The following is a 14,345-nucleotide window of genomic DNA, read 5'->3' on the forward strand; positions in this document are numbered from 1 at the left end:
TGGTTTGAATATGTCCATACTCTGTAATCTTCCCTGGATTTGGGAATTATTATTAGGATGTGTGTATTGCCACTGCTGCTGTCTTGTGTAATGCTGGGGTGAAGCCATGGATGCTTTTATGGAAAATGGTGATATTTTGGTTGCAGGATGGAATCAGGAAGGTTCTGGAGCTTCATTTGATGGTATTCAGGGGGTAAATTCCTGGCAGGTTGGTGCTTTGTCCTGTACTGCTCCATGGTCCGGCCACCTCAATATTCCCAATGTGTATATGAGAGATTTTTATTTCTGTGACAAACACAGCTCTGACAATATTTCCCTTTTTCTTTTTTTTTCTTGTTTTATGTTTTGTTTTTCTCAGAGAGAGCTCGATACCACAGCAACAATATTGGCAAACCGGCAAGATGAAAGTGAGCAGTCCAGGAAAAAACTTATCGAGCAAAGTCGGGAGTTCAAGAAAAACACTCCAGAGGTAAGAGGAGAAGCTGTTCCAGTCTCCCTCAGTAGAACATGGTTTTAGGCCTGTGGAAGTGATGATTTTTTCTTAATGGTGTATTTCTGTGATTTACCTGTGCATATTGCCAAGTCCACCACCTTAACCAAGGCTGCCTGTCTTCGATGGCTTTCTGTAAATAATGAAATGTGGATCGATGCTTTTAGAGGAAGAATCAACACTGGCCTTCAAACAGGCTTGCTCTAAATTTTATAATAACATAAACCTGGAGAGTTGGAAGAAAGTTCTTGGCTAATCCAAACTCTCTGAGCACTTGGATGTAGGAAGTGACATTTCCCTGCCTGAATAAATCTCTGTCAAGGGCGTAGCTTCCACCATGCTCATTTTTCCATCAAAAATCAAATTAAGTTTCGCTGTTGATTGCACTGGGAATGCAACAAGGCCAGTGCTGAGCTGAACTGCCCTGGGAGGATGCACACAGAACACTGCAGGTGTGGTGTGAAAGGTGTAAAAGGGGCAGGGGCTGATGCTGGGGAGACCTGGGAGAGGTGAACATCACCTGTGGGAAGCTGGGAGTGTTTCAACTCTTCCATGCCATGCAGGCAGTGCAGTGTGTGTGTGTACACCTGTGCATGGTTACACCCAAAATACAAATAATCTCGTTTTGTTACCTCCTGAATGTGTGGCAATGTGTAGGCCTGGCTGGATCCTTTGTTTGTTTTGTGGGTTTTGGGTTTTTTTTTCCCCCTGATGGTTGCCAGCAATCTGTTCATCCAAGAATGTTGTAGGGTTTCAAAGCCAGTTCCAGATAACTGAGATGCCAGTATTGGTTCCTTCCAAGTGCCTTCCTGGGAGGGAAGCAGCAGGCAGCTTTCCTAACCTTTATTCCTGATTCTCAAGGAGCAGATGCTGCTTTGCTTCCTGTTGGTGCAGGGGGAGAGATGCTGAGCCCAGAGAGGGGAAAGGGAATGTTGGAGCAGGAGTGGCTTGTGGGGAAGGGGCAGTGTTTAATTGATGCCATGAGGAAGATTTGTGGGGCAGAAATCAGTTCTCCTTGAAGAAGAGAAAATTTGGGGACTGCAGCTTTGAAGGAACAGAACTTTATAAAAGGAGCAAAAGAATTTGAGGAGTGAGTTCAGTAGCTGTGAGAGGGTGGGTTGATTCCCTTTGCAGGAGAGAACAAACTCCTGGGAAGAGAAGGAGGAAGGAGAGAAGGGAAAGAATATGGATGGTATAGGAAACTGTACAAAATCTAGAAAATAAGCACAATGCTGGGGCCACATTTTCAATTGTTTGCTAGAAACTTAGATCATTCTACAACACTTGAGTTTCCTGCTGCCTTCTTTTTTTTTCCTATAAGGAAAATGACAGGTTCCTCAAAATGTGGCTGTAGCTGCCAGCTCCTGGTTGAGAGCATGTTACACATGGATTGCAGGATGATTTCTTTTTTAGTTTTATTTTTATGGAGCAGAAGGTTACAGTGGGGAGAAACAAGCAAAAAAACCCCAACCAGCACTGCACTTTTGATGTGCCTTGTGAGAGCATCTTGGTAACTCAGGGAGAGGAATGTCCTGAGGAAAATTACATCCTCTGTGGAGTTACTTTAGGGATACAGTGGGAAATGATATGCAGTTAGTTCTTTCCAGTAAGGAGGATGAGAAAGTTAAATCATTTGATGGGAGGGTTTTAAATATTATTTTACAAGAGAGAATTCTGTAGCCTCTGTTCTCTTCCAAAATACTACATGGAAGGAGTTTCATTCATTCAGGGACTACATTCAGAACAACAGCTCTGAACATCCCCAGTGTTGGGGAAATTTGGATCTCTGCTGGATTCTGCATCCTCATCTTTTGTCCTACAAATCCTATGGAACCACATTCCTTAAAAGCTTGCATGGATTTTTCAGGTTCTCCTTTTCTCTGCCTTCTCTGCTGTGTTGCTCTTTCTGCAGCTTTGTTTCTGAGCAGCAACACGGTCCAGCTCCTCTTCTGCTTTCTCAGACAGAGTTAAAAAATGAAAACGGGATCAGAGAATTAGAAGAAAGTATCAGAACTGTAGGAATAGGCAGCTGTAGCACAATTTAGATGTGATTTTTGCTCCCAGAGGCATGGAGGGAGTAGCTCAGCTGTGGAAGGTCTGATAGGGGCACCCTCTCCTGTCCAAGGGGTGTGGTAGGTGTGGGTGTCCAGAAATCCCTGCTGGAAAACTGCACTGGTATTTATTCCTCTTCACACAAAAGCCTAATTTTGTGTGCCTTCAGCTGTTTTCTGAACTTCCAAATAGAAAGGAGGTCTGTGAACACCTCTCAGTACTTAGTTTTGGAAGCCAGTTGAAAATGAGAAGGCAAGAGGAATAATTCCTCACCTTGATTTTTTTCCCAAACGGCAATTTTGTCTGAAAACCTCCCCAGTAAGGAGAAACATCCTTGAGGTGGACAGAGAACACACAGTGAGTCACTGGCGTTTCCAAACTGATACATTTACGTTCCTAAAACATCCACTGTGCTCTTTTTCATAACAAAAGAGTTCTGTAGTAGAAAACCAGCCTGCATGTGGAATGTTCCTCAGATAGATAAATAACCCAGTGTACAGCTTAACTTAAATTTCCACACTGAAGTAACAACTTTATTGGTATTTAAAAAAAAAAAAAAAAGAAACAACCCCACAAAGATGGAATTGTTAAATATAACAATCTGTTTCAGAATTCTGCTTTCCATTTTCTGTTTCTCTCTGCCTGCATCCCTGTCAGTACAGCCCTGGGTTAGTCTGTGCCAGCATCTCTTTTCCTCTGCTGTTGCCAATCTCACCATAAATCAGGAGATGAGTGTCCATTGCCTTGACTTTCCTATCCATTGCTGCCTGGGATGTCCTCTAGACTTTCCATAATATCTCCTGTGTAGCAGAAAAGGATCCCAAAAATTACTGATGAAGTTGAGGATACTTCTGTTTCTTTTTACTTTAAAAACTGTGACGGATCTATTTGGGTCATTTCTGCCTTCCCTGCAAATTATCAGATTGCTGCAAAAGCAATACAATATTTTCATGTTTAGAGGAATGTCTCTAGGGCTTTTGGTATTTAAAAATGTTAAAATACTATTTCTGTCTTGGCACACTGGGAGATGACTCTGGGAGGAAGTATCACATGTTTGGGAACCTTTTGTGAACAGAAAAATTCAGTGGTGGTTGTTAACATGCAGAAACTTTTAGAAAGGGTTCTTAACCTGTTCTAGCAAAAATACTTTTTGCCTCCTCACACCTTTTAGGGGATGAGAACCTGCTTCTCATAGCTCTTTTGGGGTATTTTCAGTCTCTGTTTCAATTTGAGCAGCTCCTGTGGAAGGCTGAGACTGGGCAGGAGATTACTTGAAACATCAATTTTACATGACTGTTACTTGGAAGACATTTCAAAATACATCATGTGAATTGCCAGCCTGCATCAGATGATTATGTTCTTATAGTGACAATTCCTGAACTGTTGTGACCAAGTGTGATTTTTTTGGGGGTATTTTAACCTCTGTGGAATTCTTGGTTTAATTAATCCTGTCCTCATATGCCAGTTCTGGTGTGAATGTTTGAAGGACTGTCTTTGAGAGTTGTTTTTTTTTTTTCATCTCTAAATAATTTCTGCTGAACAGGATAATAATTTTTGGCACAAAGTATAGGCAGTTCCTAATGCTGATAACTTTGCCTTTTTTCTACCCAGATTCTTAGTTCAGTAACTACTTTTTGCTTAACTTTTTCTGTTTTCAACAGTGAAAAGCTTATCTAATACTTCCACTTTTAAGCCTGTTTAACCTCTGGCTCTTCTCTGCTTTCCTCTGTGATTTGGGCCTGTCAGCCAGGTGATGTTGAGCTCTGTGGGTTGTTCCCAGGCTCACCTGGACCAGTCATTAAACTGAGCTCAAGACAAAAGACCAGCCAAGGAGGCCTGGGCCAGCTGCTCCTGGGCAATAAAATTAGCCACTAGTTTTCTAATTTGAGAGCAGATGTGAGGCACCTGCATAAAGCCCAGATTTGGAGCCAGGAGCCTCCCCTGCAACCGTGTCCCTGGTTTTCATCCTGGTGGTGAGTTGGATGGGTGATTCCTCACTGTTGTTGCTCTTTGTGGTTTCTGGGTTGTAAAATGTACTCAGTTGGTGAGATTGGGAAGGTCAAGATTACCTTTAAAGGCCCAAACAGACATGGGAATTCTGTAAAGGAGGTTAAAGGTTGGGTGGGCAGAGTTATGGAAGGACATGGGAGAACCTGTAAGCACAGTGTGTTCTCAAATGAAGGGCTTGAAAATGCTTTGGAAAATGGAAATATTAGAAGGTGCTAGAAAATAAAATGATATCTTAACACTGCCTGGGTGGAGGGGGCAACCTGCTGGCCCCAAATCCCTGGTTAATCTCAAGTGAATGACATTTACCTGCCTGCCTCAAACCTGGTTTCCACCAGTGCTCTTGTTACCCCAACTATCACCATCATCCCCATCCTGCTCTGTCATGGCTCTGCCCCAAAGAGAAAGAAAAAAGCCTGTAAAACATTTTGTTAGTGAAGTAATAGTTTTATTCATGATGTTGCATGTCAGGGTGATGGATGTCTTTAAGATCCATAGGCTTTTTTTTTTTTTAGAAAAAATATCATAATTGCAAGTCATAGGGAACTAAAGGAAATGGAGACAGTCATTATGGAAGGGTTCCATTTTTTAAAAGGTAAAATTCTTAAATTCTTTTTTTCTAGTGTTTCTGGAGTATTCTATTGAATTATCCAGTCTCTTCAGCAAAAGATAATCAAATTAAGGGTAAACAAAAAAAAATAAATTATTGCAGTTGCTTGAATTAGTTCTTGAAATGAGAGCAGGATCTTCCAAATTGTGGGTAGTGAATTGTGTTGATTCCTGATGACTTTGCACAGTCAACTTTGGTCTGGTCTGTGTGACAAAGTGAAAATAATAACAAAACCTACTGAAAACACACGATCTGTCTGTAGATAATTGATGTTCTCAGTGTCTGTGTACAGAGGGGTGAATATTGATTTGCTGCCATCTACAGCTGGGTTGTTCCACTCCTTTTATTGTTTTCTGGTTTTGTCTTTGTTTTTCTTTCCCCCCTCTTTTTTTTCTATTTCCCCTTTTCCCCTTTTTTTCCTTTTCCTCTTTTTTTCCCTTTTTCTCTTTTTGCTTTCTTTTCTCCTTTTCCCTTTCCTTCCCTCTTTTCCCTTTTTTTTTTTTTACCTTCATTGACTACTTCTCCTTTAGGATAATGATATTTAGGTGCCATGTCCTCCCTTCCCATGTTTTTATTTCCAAGAGGTTTGTTTGCCAGATAAATGATGTCTGTGACAATTTGTGCTACGTGGGCTTGGTATTTCAAAACCTAAATGGAAAAGTGTCTTTTTCAGAAAAGTAATAAAATCAAGCTCCATGTCTTTAAATGTGATCTAAACACCAGTCTTGTGGAGTCAGAGGGGTTAAATCAGGTCTGACCTCATACTGGATGGCCCTTATTCGTGGTTCTCAATAATTTTGTTGTCATTATTTAATATATATTTGACTTCAGCATATTCTAATCGTTAATGGGAAACCCCTCAGTGTTTCTAAGGTGTTCTTCTATATTATGGTCTCTTGCTGCCTTTTTATTGGAAGTAAGAGAACATTAAAACAATTCTTATACACAGCTGTATTTTTCTAGCATTCTCCCAAAACTGACCTCCATTGGCCATTCCCACCACTGTAAGCACTAAACTTTATTAGATTTTTTTGAAATAATTGTGTTTGTCACTCAATGCTTGCAGTGGTTCTTGCTGTAGCTCCAGGAGTGGGGGAGCAGCAGATCCACACCAGGATCAAACCTTCCCCACACCTGGTGTTCCTGCCAAATTTGTCAGTGTGTTGTGAATATTCCCCCTGCCCCCAAGCACTGGGGCAGTTTGGTGGTTGGATTGGCATCCCAGGTGCAGGAAATTGTCAGTTCTGTTTGTTTTCCAAAGCCAACCCTGTTCCCAGGGTGGTGGTGGAGGCAGTGGGTGGGCAGCAGGTTCTTGGCTTGCTGCAGAATCCGTGTCATTTATTGAGGGATAACAGGGCTTGAGAAGGTCCTTTTACCAAATGAGGCCATATTTTGGGGATTATTGCTCTGCAGGATTTCATGGATAACTGTGTAGCTGTACAACAGCAATTGTAAAGGTCTGAAATCCAGGGAAATAATTCCCTTGACCTGCAGGAGTCATGATCATGTGTTGTGTGTTACTAGGCAGAGAAGTTTAATTTAAAGCATTTTTCTGAAACCACATGATCTAGACACTTTGAATTACTGTTTCTATCTCCATTTGCTTTCAAAATATCCGTAAATCAATTTTCTACAACACAATTTACCTCAAAAGTCTTTTTGTAAATCTGAAAATACACAGGCAATTACTTTATTCAAGAGTTCCAAAAATATTCAAGAGGGAGGCACATCTGATTCGACTGAACAAGTTAGAGTAGTTGAAGAAATTAATTGCTCTGAAGTTACCTGCTCTTAGTAATTTAGATTTATTTCATTTAAGCATCTTTCTGGTTAAGCACACTTGACAATTGAAGAATGCACTTTTCTTCTAGCAGCATCAGCTGCAGGTATTGGATTTCAGCAGTGCCAAGGGCGCTGTGTTTTCCACTGCAGAAAAAGAGAAAAGAGGGTATTTTGGATATTACAGTGGTTTACAAAGGGACATACTTGTAAGCAAATATTTACAGGTTAATCTCTTGTTAAACCTTGGACTCTGCAGCGAATTTCTCCTGTCACTGAGACTGAAACAATGCAAAGCAAACAGTTTGTTTTTCTCCAGTTGGACTTGCCTTGGCTTGACCCTTGCAGGGCTGACCCACTTGGAAAGTGGCCAGAGCAGGCAGGGGAAGGTTGGGGGTGAGGACTGAAAGAGGAGAACGTTTTCAAGGCCAGAACTCCCAGGAAAAAAAATCTCACAGGGCGTTTGTCACCCTCCTACAGGAGGGTTGTACTTTATGTAGCTGTGCATTAAGATATAATGTGATTTACTGAGTGCATCAGCTGCTTTTTGAGGGGAAATGTTGTCATTTATTTAGCTGAATTAGCTGAGATTTTTCTAACTGTGGTACCAACAATTACCAGCCATTCTCATAGTCTGTGTTAAATTACTTATAAAGGTAAATGTAAAACTCTGAGTTTATTCTGGATCACTCCAGCCTTGCTTTGAGAGCTCTCAGTCTTGAAGTTCAGTTCCTAAACTTGCCCCGAGCCATCTGAACTGTAGTTTGACTTATTTTCAAGATTCAACTTATAAAAATAACAGGCCAGCAAGATCCCTGCTCTTCCTTCCTTTGTGTATTTACCCAAAGAAGAAATAATTAAACATCTTCAATTAGTATTTTTCCTTTTTTTTGCTTTGTGAACAAATGTGCTGTAAAACCCTGGGTTCATCTGCTGGACCACCTCAAAGGCACTCAGGTGTAATTAAAGGAACATGTTGTTCTCATTAAAATTATTATGTTGTCATGAATAACTCTTTTAATAGTAGTTGCCAGTTACGAGAGATTCTTGTCGTGGCTCTGACAGTGGATAAGTGAATAGTTGGATCTGCTTGAAAGAGGAGCAGAAACTATTAATATGTTGAGTAAAAATACTCACAGACCAAATGCCTGGGTTATAAATGATAGATGTAAGCTTTTATATTCAAAAAACCCCACCCAAATACCCCAACTTTCTGCAGGGCTGCTCTCCTATGGTCACCTTTGATGAAATCTTGGTTTGTAGGGGGAAGAAAGGTTTTTAAAATGCTCTTAAAACCTATTTTCTTCCAGGAATTTTTAGTATGTTTTGCTTGCTTGAAACAAAAAAAAATGCTTCCTGGTAACGATTTTAAAGTAAATTAAATGACAGATGAGAATTAGAGCAGTTGAGAGTCATTTTTATTTTGGAATTCTTTTTGCATTAACACATCTGCAGTGTTGATGAATATATGGAAAAATGAAATTGTGCTTCTATCCTGCCCTGTCTCCAGTGTGACAATAAATCACCTTTTTTTCCTTTTAAAATGTCTGGCCCTGTAATTTATGTTTGCATAACCCATTACTAAATTCATAGTAGGTGTTTTAGTTGGCAGGCACAATTCCAGGGATTCAGTGGACCTATTTTAATACTGAGCTTTTGTTACTGTTCATAATTATGTGTAGAAATATATGTATTTTCTTAATTATAAAAAAACTGGCTTGATTGAGCTTTGGATCTCCTCTTACTTCCTCCACACAAACAGTGCTTTGAAGCTTTGAAAGAATTAGTGCCTTTTAGACTTGAAAAAAAAAAAGAAATGGATTTACCAGGTTGAGGGGTGGGGGTTTTTCCCATTTAAAAAAAAAAAAAACACCAAAAAAAGTAGTAAAGTACAAAAAGCAAAGTTGTGATGCATCCCTGGTGCTGTTTAGAATTTTTGAGGATTCTGTTTTATTTTATAGTCCAGTTGTAAATATTTAGGGCACCATCAAGACAGTATGCAAATAAAAGAAGTTTTATTAATAACCATTATCTGGCCCCTGGTAATAAATATGTATGACTCACATAGGAATAAACCCACCCAATAAATATAAAAACCATACAAAACCATTAACAATTTTTAATGGACTTGCAGATGGAATAATTTAATGCAAGTGTAGTTACTCAGGTTCCAGATCCTGTAACTATTTCTCATCTGCTTGAAAGCTTTCATCTGAAATACATTGCCACCATTCAGGGTTCCACCTTGTCTCTGCTTAAAACCATAAAGCTGTGGTTTCACAATTTTTGAAGCACTAATGCTTATTTATGGCCGCAGTTCTGCACTTTTTAAGTACAGAGGTGGTTATTTATCTGTTGAACATACACTGGCTTTTTTTTTAAATGGGAGTTTTTTGTCAGAAGGAGCAGCTCTAGGCCAGTGTTCAGCAGGAAGGATGGGGCTGAGTGATCCCTGGAGTTGGGAATGAGCTTCACGTGTGCACTGTGCTGCTCTCAGGGGCTACCCTGACACAGAGCTTATTTGCCAGTGTCTGCAGCAAATTGTACAGTCCTGTGTGTTTGGAGATCAGTTCATTGATTATTGTTGCCCAGGGACCTTGAGGCTGTTGTTTCCCCATCCCTGGAAGTGTCCAAGGCCAGGTTGGACGGGGCTTGGAACAACCTGATCTTGTGGAAGGTGTCCTTGCCCATGGCAGGGGGTGGAATTAGATGATCTTCAAGGTCCCTTCCAACCCAAAACATTCTGTGATTCCATGATTATTACTTATTAAGACTGAAGCTGTTAAGGACCTGGGTGTGAGGCCCCAGAATGGTTTTTGTGTCTTTTCTTGTAGTTCTCTGAAACGGGGAAAGCAATGAAAAATGTCACCTGCTCAGTTCAGAAACAGAAACCATCTGGTTTGTGGGATTGGATGAGGCAGGTACAGCATCATCACGTCTCGTAAAAAGCCTGTGCTGTGGTTTTCTGTGTGTTTTGTTTCCTACTGGGTAAATCACGGTAATTTAAATGTTGTGAAGCGTTTGTCAGTTTGTCCAAGGGTAGGGAGGGACATCAAGGACCTTTTCGTAACATATCACAAAAAGAAACTCGTGTGTCTGGGGTGAATGCTGATAGATGAGCTGCTCTGTGAGGAGAGGCACTTGTAAACATTCTGGACTTTTAAAGCTCATTTTAATCCAAAGCTTTCATTTAGTGCTGGGAGTGCTTTTAAAAACGCCCAAATGTGTTAAGACTTCTCAGTCCTGTTTGTCAGAAGCGATTTGAGCACTGAAGAGCTGAACTCTTAAGCACTTTCAGTGCACTTTAGGGCATGTCTACACCTGCAGTGGAGCTTTGCTAAGGCTGCTGGAATGACCACGGGTTTCAAATGCAGCTCTAATGCGTTCCTTGGCTGGCGGGAGCGAGCGGTGCCTTTCAAGCTGCCTGGGCCTGGCTCCGGGGACTGTGCTGTGCCACAGGTTCCAAATGCCAAATCTCCCAAGCCTTAATCAGGCAAATTAACCTGTTGCTGATTATCCCCTTTGCCTTTAAGTCCTGCTGATGGGCAGCTGGAGAACTGGAATGGGTAAAAATAAGCAGCACTCGGTTTGTGGTGAAAAGAAGAAGCCAGAGGTTGGTTTGGGGCTCCAGTCACCTGCACCACCTTGGCAGGAGCCAGGTTAGTGTCACCTCGGTGCTGTCAGAATGCCAGAATCACTTGACTGTCTGGAAACTCTATCCTTTGCTCCCTGGGAAACTCTATCCTTTGCTCCCTGGGAAACTCTACCCACTGCTCCCTGCACAAGCTTTTCAGACCTTCCCTGGGCTGGGCAGTGCTCAGCTGGAGGAACTGGGATCAGACCTGCAGATCCACTCTTGCTTTATAGCAAAAATCAGCCAAGCAGTTGGTTCCAGTGAGTGGCTGAAGGTGTCGGTGACGGGCAGCGTGTGGGGGCAGGTCTGTGAGATGGGGTGGAAGAAAATCACTCAGGTTCTTGAGATACAGACAAAACACATTTCTAGCTTAAAAGGAAGAACTGACAACAGCAAGAGTTAATCCTGTTAATCTCCCTGCAGTTCTGCCCCTCTTGTGACCTCTGTGGGGATGTTTTACCTGTGAGCAAGGCCCATCCCCAGCCCGAGTGCAGACAGGACAGGAGGGGTTGCTGATGAGAATAATCATCTTATCAATCATGTGAATGCTGAAACTCAGCTTAAAATCAGGAGTTGGACGTGGGCACAGCCATGCAGTGCTCCCTGTGTGTGATACACCTTTAAACCGTGGCATCTTACTGCAAAGTAAGTGGTACTGCCTACAGAGCACTTGGTTCATCCATGCAGCTGAAATAAGGGCAGCAATAAGGAAATGAAGTGCTGCTTTGTTAGGAGAGGGCAGATATTATTAGTCTAATAAAACTTTCAAACAAAATCAGGTACCTGGTTGAAGTAGTTCTTCAATTAATGCTTGGAAAAGCAATAAGTTTAAAATGTTCTTTCAGTCAGTCACAGGAAAAGGCATATATTAAGCTCACCTGTTGAGAGGATTATCTCTGCTAAACACACTCATTTTACTTGAGACCAAAATAGATCCTTAAAAAATTAATACTGAAATAGGTTTACGGGCGATAGAGAGATTTCCTTCAGACCTGTTTTGTGGTATGCTCATCTGCTTTTTCAGGAATTTTAAGCATTGAAGGAATGAAGTCAAAGCTGCTGCTTGTCTTTGAAACGGATGCCTTTTTGATAAGCCTCTGATCTCTGTACCCGGAGTTGTAGTAGCAGATTCAAACACTGATTGTAAAATTGGGAGACTTAAAAATGTAGCCACGACAGACAGCTTCAAACACTCTGTCTCTCTGTCAGATTCAATGCACAGGACATTGCCAGGAGTTAAAACGATGCAAAATTAAAGTAGCCTACTAAATTTACCTGCCATGGAGAATCCACAAAAGAGCTGCCACTTCTAATCCTCCGATTCGTTTCAAATTATTATTTTTTTTCAAAATTGGACTCCCTGATCTCTTCAGCTCAAGCTGTTGTACAGATTTGAAAAGCTGTCTCTTCTTGTCAGATCACTGGTTTAATAATAATAATATCTTAACGTTTGTATAGTCCTTTTCATCCCACAGCTTCCCAAAGTGCTTTACAAGCTTTATATGTACAAAATCATGCAAGCACCTCTTGGGTGGCTGGTGCTCATCAGCTGGGGAAGTGTCTGGCAGCTTGTTACCCTCGCCTTCCTCGCTCACTTTGAAAGCATCAGGGAGGAGTAAAAAACATGGAGATGATCCTGGTTCATCCCAAGTGGATTGTGCCTTCATCTCCTGCACCTGGGAGATAGAACCAGTGCTAGGATGTTCTGTCCACCCCAAAAACTGGGGACACAGTAAAAAAAAACCCATCTCTACGGTTTTGCAACCCCGGTGCTAATTGTTTTGTGGTGATTTTTTTTTTTATTTCAGTGTACTCATAGTCCAAAAAAATCCCTCAGTCTCTGGAATTTGGGGGAGCACGGGGAGTAACTTTGCATGAGTCCTTTCAAAAATGCACATGGGAAAGTGCAAGTACCTTGAATATAAAGAAGTTATTTAAATTTAAAAGAAAAAAAAAAGGTCCAGACCTCTATCCAGATGTTCTTACTCATCTGTTTTTGTTGGAGACCAATGGAGAGCTGTTCTGACCTGTCAGCAAGTTTGTTCCGTGGTTCCTTTAAACCTCCAGGACCTGGGGATGATGGTGCAGAACAGGCTTTTGTCAAATTAGTTCTAACTCTTGAAGTGATGATTCCTGGGAGAAGGGAGGCACTGGAGTGGATGTGGCTGCTCATTAGTGGAGGAGGCACAAAATGAGGGGAGTCACTCTGCACTGGGTTTGGAAGGGAAAAAGGACAGGAACACACTGATGGAGGTTTAGACACCAGTAATATAATGAGCCCAGTTTTCTGTCATGATTATCTTGCTTGTTGTTGTATTTCTGTTAGTACTTTGTTTGGCTTCAAGTGTGCCCTTTCCAAGATTGCTGATGCTGAAAGGCAACTGTGTTAAAAAAATCAGGGAAAACTAGACTTAAGAGCCGCTGACACATCTGCAGAACATCCTGCTGGGCTGTGCTCATCTGAATTTGGATCATGTCCAACCTCATAACTTTTTAAAATTATCCTGAATTCTGTGTTCTAGATACCATTAGAGGCCGCTTACTGTGTCCAGAATGACTTCAAATAATCTTGCCTTCTTCCTTACCCACCGTTTAGGGGTGGAGGGGATGCTGAAGAGGAAGGCTCATCTTTTGCCTGGAGGGAAGGGATTTTACTTCAATGGTTGAGAGCCAGGAAGAGGGAAAGACGGAGGCTCAGACGTGGTCTCAGAGGCCTTAAAAATGTGGAAAAAAAAGAAAGTGTACATCCATAGACACTAATGCTAATGGACACTTATCCTGTCTCTGGCTGTAAATTATTGAGATCCTGCTTCTATCTGGTAATGCAACTTAATCAGAATCGGTTTTACTGCTCTGACCCCATAGGGAACCTTCTGATTTCATTTTATTTTACATTTTGTCTAGTCACTGTACTAGGAAGCTTTGTATCTGGTCTCCTGGTGACAGTTTGAAGAGACATGCCGTTATATTTACCTAAAAAAACCCACTAGTAACAGAAGGCTACAGTTCAAGACTAGTTTTTTTGCTGCAGTCCTTCAGTTGGTGGTCAGTTGAGAGGACACAACGTGCCCAGCAGTTTGCAGTCCTGCTCTCCGTTCAGGACTGGAGTGATTAAAAGCATCCCCATGCTGTGATTTCCCCAACAGAATTCCTGAAGGCAGCATGCTGCTGGGGGCTGTCCTGTGCAGAGAACTTCTCTCTACAACTGCTGCATCTTGCACCCTTTTCAAGTTGCACCTTCTGCTCTTCTCTCCCAAAATATGATGCCTGTGATGTTGCACATTCCCTCCTTGCAGCCTCAGCACTTGGGGTTTGGATTTTTTTCAGCCTCTCCACGTGCAACAGCAGCTTTGTAGGCAGGAGGAGAGCTGGAAATCAGCTCTGCAGTTGCTTTACACACGTGCATGGAAGATGAAGGTCAGTTATTGAGTCTGTCCAAGTGCTTTATGGTGGCACAGTATTTTAGAGCTCCTGTGGAGGTTTTTCCCAAGGCCGTGCCGTGTGGCAGAGCATGAGAGCTCACCTTACCCATCTGAATGCTACCTCTGCCAGCTGGAGGTGGCACTTGAGCCATCTTCTGTTCCTCCATTAAGGACAGTCACTAATTTTGTGCTGTGCCAGCTTGAACAGAACTTTTACCTTGACACAACACGGGTGACAGGGGGAGGTGTTCCCACGTCGAGGCTGAAGGGTTGATGCTGCTGCAGGTCGACATCCTTTCTGCTTCTGAAGTAAAGGACACAGTGTCTGTGTGTAGTTTCCAAGGAGATCAT

General features: G+C 41.8%; 1 protein-coding gene across 1 annotated transcript in view; it reads left to right on the top strand.

Moving 5' to 3' along the window:
- The first annotated feature begins 361 nt into the window (after window positions 1–361).
- The window catches only part of CUX1 (cut like homeobox 1), a 189,516-nt gene continuing 175,532 nt past the window's right edge, over window positions 362–14,345 (top strand). The window contains exon 1 of the mRNA XM_029961379.1: window positions 362–469. The gene's annotated coding sequence lies outside the window, so the exon portion shown is untranslated. The remainder of the gene's footprint in view (window positions 470–14,345) is intronic.

Source organism: Manacus vitellinus, unplaced genomic scaffold (assembly GCF_001715985.3).
Source record: "Manacus vitellinus isolate BGI_N305 unplaced genomic scaffold, ASM171598v3 scaffold_32_pilon, whole genome shotgun sequence".
NCBI lineage: Eukaryota > Metazoa > Chordata > Aves > Passeriformes > Pipridae > Manacus > Manacus vitellinus.